Below are 8,761 nucleotides of genomic sequence, written 5' to 3' on the forward strand. Positions count from 1 at the left end.
AAGACTTCAATATTTTTTCCTATATATGCCACAGAAAAAAGGATAATTACATTCATACCACCTGAAACTTGCTATTTATGTAATTATGTAATAAAAAATTATATTTTCTAACAATTTGTATGTAATATATGTGTCACGACATTAATTGCATGTGGTATTATTTAATGCTAAATAAAAATTCATTTAATGACTCCATTTTTTTTAGATATTGAAGATTATTTTTTATATATATTAATGTATACAAATTGAATGTAGCTATTTATGTCATCTATATAGTCGTCCCCATATATTAACTCCTTTCACATTGGCTTATCATGCTCTAATACGTGTGCATGCATGCCATAAATACGTGATGGCTCTATATCATTAATGATTTTTATCTCTCTCTAAAATCAGTGGTAGGGAAGAGAGAGAAATGTCTAGAGATAGAAAGAGAAATTATTCTTATAACTACATCCAAAATATCCCTAGAGAGATGGATAGTTGGTAGATAATATTCAATGTGGTAGAGAGAAGAAGTGATTTTTTTTTTTTTTTTTTGGAAGAAGTTATTATAGAAATTTTGCTATTTCGCGCTCGACGAAATCTATGCAAGTCTGCAGGAAACTCGAGATAATTTGATATTTGCATCGAGGTTGAGCTGACTTTGCGCCGGATTGGTTAATAATTCATATTATTGTGACTTTGCGTTGTCACAGTTCGACGCTAAATATTTTTGTCGGATTTTGTATCTTCAAGTGTTGCCACAAAATTATTTAATAAATTACCATTGTATTTACGTCGACTTTATGTTAGGCCGTATTGAAGCAAGTCGAAAATTTATTGATGATTTTGTCAAATAATTCGATGAAAATCCAAAGATAATCCAATGCAAACACGTGCAACATGAAAAAAATATATAAAAAAGAACTTTAGGATACATACAACCTGCGCACGACAAAATGCAATAGTATAACGACTTTTAAATCCATTATTAAATCACATAATATAATGACAAAGGAATAAAAATAATGAAAAATAGCACAATCCAACAAATACTAATCTAAATTATCAAAAGATCTACAACCACAATATAAATTACATTTTTTTCAAAAGAAGAAAAAGACAAAAAATTCCTAATAAGTCTCATTCTTCTACTCATCCTCCTCCCTAGCAATAAAACTCATTGATGGTTTGCCCCGGTGATCTGCAATGATCTTTGATTATTGAAATAATCTTATCAGCCTCCTTAAGTGCTTGCTTCTCCTCATCCTCCTCCTTAGCAATAGAACTCATTGACGGTTTACCCCGGTGACCTGCAATGATCTTTGCTTATTGAAATAATCTTATCAGCCTCCTTAAGTGCTTTGTGTGATGGAACGAGCCTCCAATGTGGAGTGCAGCACCCATCGCCTCCCCGGTCGCCTGATTCTGTCGGTTTGTATGTCTCATCATCTGATACTCTGGAATCGCTTAGGCTATAGTCTGCTGAAACCAAAGCTCCTCTCCTACCCAGACGGACCGCACCCCCTTCCTACAGGGTTGCAGTGAACATGTCATCCAGTCAATGCCTTCCACAAATCTCAAAGATTCGATGCATCTGTGGTGATGCTCCAACAACCTGCTAAAGGACTTCTACAACATAAAAATTATGCAATATCAATTAGTCTAATAAAATAAATTTCAATTAGTATTCCAATTAAAATTAAAAGATTTTGCGTCAAACTTCCGGAACCACATGTCCTAAGTTGAACTAAGGATCTGCATCTAGGAGAGATACGGATGACCTTCGTGATACATTTCACGAGTAGTTTGTGAGGGATGAATCTGGAAAAATAAATATAAGTTACACAAGATATAAAAAATGAGCAACAAACTTATTTAATGTTAAAAATAACTTAGGAGTCCCCATTCGGGGGTTGATAGTCCTAGGGTCCGACTCATCGGAGGAGAAAGCTAGAGCCTGAATAAGAGGTAGTGCAGGAGTGATTGCAATATAAGGGGATGCAGTATATGTGGTTGTAGTAGAAGGGGATGTAGTAGGTGGGTTTGTAGTAAGAGGGACAAAAAAAAAGAAGGCCCTGATTGTCAAAAAGGTGTGGGAGTTGGTGTAGCAGCAGATGCAGAAGAAGACAAGCCCTTTTTCTTGCTCCTGTGAGTGCTCCCTAAACTACCTAAGAAATGTGGTAGCTCGGGTGGCTCACCACCATGACCACTGGTTGTCATCTATAACAAAAAATAAAGACATTTATGAAATAAAAGCTAACATCAAAAGTAATCATGGCAGTATACAATTAAAATAAAGGTGCGGAATCAAAATAGGAAACATAGCATAACTACGTCTAAAAAATAGAGATGCATGACATTAGAAGCAAAAGTGAACACGGGAAAGTGCAAAGTCAAAGTAAGACACGTGTCACAACTATGTCTAAATATAACAAATCTGAAGAAAGTAAAAGAAAGTGCTTATCCAAACTTAGAGAACATTTTTATTATGGTTCATTAGATAAGCCCATAGATTGTGAACTTTATATTTCTTCTTCAGTGTCATCATCATTGTCATCCGTATTCTGATAAACTTTTTCATAAATTTTCGTGATATCCTATAGGATAAACATTTATTCATTTGAACCAACATGAATACGAAAATCTGATATGTTTTACTCTTAGTGAAAGGGTTCAACAATAATATGTATCTCAATGGTTTTCCTTAACCACAACCCAATCAACTTTATTCATTGCTATACTGGGGTATCGAAGGCAATAAATCCGATGATATTAATTGAGCGGAAAATATTCCGACTAAAATTATGACGATAATTCTCAGAATTCTTGTAGTGAGTGAGAGTGTCACGCCCTGCTTTATTAGAAAGAAGAAATAAAGTTACAACTCAAATACACAAGAACAAAGCAACCAGAGACAAATTGCAACACTAACATACAAAAAAACAAAAATCCACCAACCAAACAACTAAACTACCGAAACACGACAACAAATAATGGACTCCAAGAGAAGGCTCAAATCAAGATCTAAACAGAACCCAAGAAGAAGAAACCAACATGTCATCTTCAACAAACAACAACGTGAACCGAGTCGATGCAAATGAAGATGCAGGACAAAAAACACTTGGAAGCAACAACAATGCAAATCGATCATCAAAGACGATGAAATCCTCATCCTCAGCCGAAGCCAAGGAAAATCATTCTCCAAAATAGACAAGACCATGACAATCTTCAAAATAACAACTCAGAACTTACCTAGAGAGAGAGAACGTGATTACTCTTATGATTAGCCTAGAGATAGAGAGAGAGATAGAGATAGAAAGGGAGAGAGACGTGTTAGGTGGATGAAAGGTGACGTTTATGGAAACTAATGTGGGGTGGTCGCATGACTAACAGTAGGCATTAAATGCCATTTGAGAAACAGAACAAATGTCATTAAAATGAGCTCTCATTATCGCCAGCCCTTCAAGAGGAAGACGCGTAAATTCATATTTAATTGTGTTAATTTCATTATAAGTTATAATTATGTGGAAAAATAAAATTCATGTATTTACATATCTATCACCTAAAATTCTATATTTACACTTATATCCAAGATTGCTAATGACATTAAGACACTAATTGATCACATAAATTTTATGTCCTATTTGCATCACAATTTGAATTTCAACATTTTACGGTAATTGGTTGGTCAGCTGGCTTGAAGGCAGCCGACTGAGGCAACCGACCTAGTGATATATGTGCTCTCTGAAGTGCGTGTTGGTCCATCAAGGTGTTCGACTGCATGACGATCTTGCTCATTGTCTTTTGGCACGGTTGATCTAAGTGGTCAGTTGTGAGGTGTTCATTTGGTCCGGACGTGCGGGTTGGTCAGTCGAACATGATCGATCGGTTTTTTTTGTTGAGTGAGCAGAGTCTCATTTTTCATTTTACTAGAGTCTTATAGGGACTATGTCTCGCCGGTCGGCTTAATTCGTTTACTCGGCTGGATCTCCCAACCTTGCAAGTTCTTAAGTGGATCTTGTCACAACTTATATCGAGTATCTGATGAGACTCACTGTAGGGATGATTTACGCCTCTATTTTGGCAAGTCTTAACGCTACCGAGCGGGGAACCATCTCCAGAGCTTGAACTTATCCCGAGTTTGGAGACGCTACTTCATGCTCAACCTTGAATCGTAGGTTAATTGTTTACCTCGAAATAAAACTCTTTCATCTTGGTCGTTCGTTCTCTTTGAGAGTCATGCTGATATTTTTGATTTATACATATTGTAAATATGAATCGCTAAACATTATATATGTAAATACACAAAATTTATGTGGTATGTATGTAAAAGAAAAATTTACATACATACCACACATAAAGAAACTAATTTAGAATCCCATGATGCATTTATATAAAGATAATTATATTATAAAATTCAATATTTTTTTATTATGCTTAAATCAAAGTGACATTGACCCCCTAATTAAAATTTTCAAAACGTTTTTATTATGATATATATATATATACAAAATTGGATTTCATTACTTCAAACGTGGGTGATTGAAAACGATTAGAAGAATTGCATAATTGTGTTTAATTAATCACTTTTCAAACAGTTTGGTCAAACGCAATTAATATATGACTGCTTATCTTGCCAACATATTTTTTAGTCCAAGATTTACATGCATGCCACTCAATTCCCATGTATTTACCCGCGTAGAGGTACAAAAAAAAATCGGTAACATAAATTTCAATATTTACGAAACTCTACATGCAGAGTCTAATAAAATCACCGCGTAGAGGTACAAAAAAAAATCGGTCCGGTAACACAGGGGAATATTCTCCCCCATGTTATTCTGTGGTATTCAGGTGTTATTGTATGTTATTCAGGTTTTCTTGTGTTCTGTGAATATTCCCGATATTATAATAACATAATAACATATCAATGATACTTGAATAACACACAATAACACTTGAATAACACACAATAGCATTTGAATAACACGGGGGAAATATTATCGTGTTACCATACATATTTATTTTTTTTTTCTGTCACCACCACGTAACGTAATTTCATTGGACTATACACGTAACTCTACGTGCAAGCGGAGTCCTGATGCAATATTTTTTCAATATTTACATACATACCACCTTATCTATGCATGGAAATGTATGTTTCACTTTTTTTAGGTTAAAATGATGATATTTTTGACATGATATGAAAATTTTGGGTGTTATAAATGTAAAAAAAAAGTAAAATTTAAGTATTAGATATATAAATACATAGAAGATGAGTTTGATCATATGTAAATGCCTCTTCTTAGTTTATTTATTGAGTTAAAATTATAAAAAAGAGTAATATGATGAATTTGACCTTCAATATATATATATATATATATATTTAGATGCCTAGCACTCAATTCTTTAGTGTTACATTAACAATTGTATTTGATACATCTCCAACACATTTTCATCGTCTGACATGAATTTTGATGAATGACATAGATCTTGAGGCAGATTTTTAGCAACAAATTTTCAAATTTCGATAAAAGCTTATCCAAAACTCTGATTTCAGCAAACAAACTTACAGTTAAACTGACCTGCTCGACAAGAAGAATCCAATCTTACCAAAAATCAGTCTAATTAGAGTCAAATCATCTAATTCGAGTCAAATCAAACTCTGATCAAGTCATTAAAGGTTTATTTTTGGGGCAGCTTGTGCTTATGCAGATAAGTCGTTTATCTGAAAACGCGGACAGCGGGGTTCGACCCACGTTCCGCATTTAGTGTAAAAAACCAACTGCGTTTTCGGATAAGCTGCTTAAACGCAATTTCCAAATGGTGAGACTGTATTTTCAAAATGCTGCCAAAGCGAATAAACTGTCCCAAACGAAGCCTAAATAGGTATTGGAAGATTTTCAGACATATTTAAAATGTAAATGAATGTTGAATTTAACAAGACGAATCCAATGAGCTCAAGATTGTTCAATTCTGACATCATTAAGACACTCAAATGTACATCAAATGTCTTCTGCTTCAATGAAGTTCTTCGGACCGTCCAATCAAAGTGGTTCATATTGCTGCATTAATTGCACATAGAACACTATAAATAAAGACCCATCCCTCACATAAGGAGGGGGCGGGAGGCATAAAAGAACACTTAAAGCTTTTAGAATGAGTTGAAGTACAACACCACTACTATCTAAAATCAATATTAATTTCCATTTTTTGATAGTCAAATTCATATTTTCATGCATATGTAAAGGTTTGTAAGGTTATACATGTAAATATAAAAGTTTATGTGTGAGATATGTAAATCCATAAAATTTTTTTGTTAAGTAATAATTTTTTTTTCTATAATGCTCTTAGAATTGTTCAAAATTATAAAGTTGACATTTTGCTATTAGGAATGACACAAAAAATAAAAAAAATAATATGCTAAGTTCAAAGTCAACTATTATATATTATAGATAAGGTTAATTAGGAAGCCAATGATAGTTGACCGATTTGAATAAAATTAAAGGGTATTTACATAAATATCAAATAATTTATATGTATTTATATATATTCACCTAATCTTTTATATTTACAAGCATAGCATTTATATTGTATTATTGCATTTTAATAAAATATGTCTTTTCATGCATAGGCTTATGTCATCAAAGTGATGTAAATATAAAAGTTTAAGTGTTATTTTGTAAATATAAAACAATTATCTGGTATGTATGTAAATTTTCCATAAAATTAAGGGGAATCTGCCACTAATTTTTTTTGTCTCTACATATCTCACTCCTAAATTTTCATATTTACATGTATAATACTCGATAGATTAACATCACATTAATATTAGAAGTTTGAAGGACTTTTTTTGTTGAGAAATTAGGGCGAAGAAAAATATAAATCGACACAAATCCAGAAGTGCACGCAGAAATTTACGAGTTTCGGCAAAGATGTCTGCATCATCGGGAGCAGAACGGCAACTTTCTTTTCAATATTCAGAAAAAAAATACCAAATACAAGATTCAAAATCTCACATAGGGTTAACTAGGGTTACAAACAATACATATATATAATTCTATAGTACAATATGTAATTACTTAAATTACCCCTGTAACGAACCGCGGGGTGTTGCCCCCTCACCACCAACCCACATAATGAAACTCTTCCGATTTGGACAGATTATTCTGCTTCATTCCGCTCCTCTTCGTTCCAGCATCTGTCCCTTATATGGTATATGAGTCATACCTGGCAAATATTCAGCCCCTTAGAAGAAATATACCATGAAATTTCTTATGCACCAATGTGGGTTAGGCCACCATGTCGTCTAACAATTGCAAACTTTCAACAAGTTCAAGCGACCCAAGAACTTGTTGATAGTATCTAGCTTGGTCAACATATATGTTGCATTTTTTTCGTATGATCAAACAGAGTGAACTCCATCTACAACTGTACTCCCCAATAGTTTATAAATATTACCTGCAGTTAACTTTCCTTTCATCATAGTCAGTGCACCTTTAACAATTCTGATGATTTCATTATCTCCATCTGCCTTAGGAATAAAACCATTTCTATATAAAGTGCCCAAGGAAATTAAATTTTTCTTCAAATCTGGAATATGTCTGACCTCACATAATTTTCTAACAGTGTTATTATACATCTTAATTCTGACTTTCTCAATACCAACAATTCTCAATACCAACAATTGTTGCATCTATCATCACTTAAATAGACTGAGCCAAAATTAGTTAACTTGTATGAAATAAACCACTCCATGTTATGTGTTATGTGATAAGAGCGTCTTGAATCAAGAATCCATGCATCCATGTATTGAGTTGATGAAACTATAAACATATTACTATCACTGCAATCTGAATTATCACTCTGAATCACATTTACAAACTTGGATGATGCATCACCTTTCTCCCCAGTCTGCTTCTTAAGCTTTGGACAATCTCTCTTCATATGACTTGACTCTTTGCACTTGTAGCAATAAATCGTCTTTTTGCCTCTAAAATTTCGTCTTCCAGATCTCTTCTTCTCCTCCTTCCTTCTTCGATCCTGACCACCCTTAACATATAAACTATCTCCATGGAGCTTTCTCCTACATTCTACTTCTACTGATTGCGAGCCAACAATATTGTAGTAATCTCATCAACTTTGATAGTTATTTTCCCATATGTCAGAGTAGTCAACAAGTCTTCATAGGAAGAAGGCAATGAACACAACATAATCATTGCTCGGCCTTCATCATCAATACTCACATTAAGCCTTGATAAATCTGTGATTATTTGATTGAAATCATTCATATGCTGCGCCAGATCAGAACCTTCTTGCATCTTCAGCCCATACAACTTTTGTTTTAAATACAATTTATTCGTCAGAGATTTGGACATAAACTAAGTTTCTAATTTCTTTCATATCTCCCTTGGAGATTTCAGATTCATCACGTGATACATAACCCTCATCTGTCAGGCATAGACGTATGGTTTTTGCTGCTCGTTGTTGCAACTCTTCCTAATCTTCATTTTTCATGGCATCTGGTTTTGCTGCCCGTAAAACTTTTAAGATTCCATGTTGAGCCAACAAATCTTTTACTCTTGTTTGCCACAATCCGAAGTTATTATTTCCATCAAACTTCACCACCTTAAATTTTATACCAGAAATTGTCATTTGAAATTGATTTTGCAACGAACTCCTTCGCAAATTCCTATACTGAATTTCCAAATTGCTTGAGCCAAAAATTGTTCTCACTTTGATCCTGCCACAAATATTTTTAAATAATCCCTTAATTAAG

Source organism: Phalaenopsis equestris, unplaced genomic scaffold, assembly GCF_001263595.1.
Source record: "Phalaenopsis equestris unplaced genomic scaffold, ASM126359v1 Scaffold000002, whole genome shotgun sequence".
In the NCBI taxonomy this organism is placed as follows: domain Eukaryota; kingdom Viridiplantae; phylum Streptophyta; class Magnoliopsida; order Asparagales; family Orchidaceae; genus Phalaenopsis; species Phalaenopsis equestris.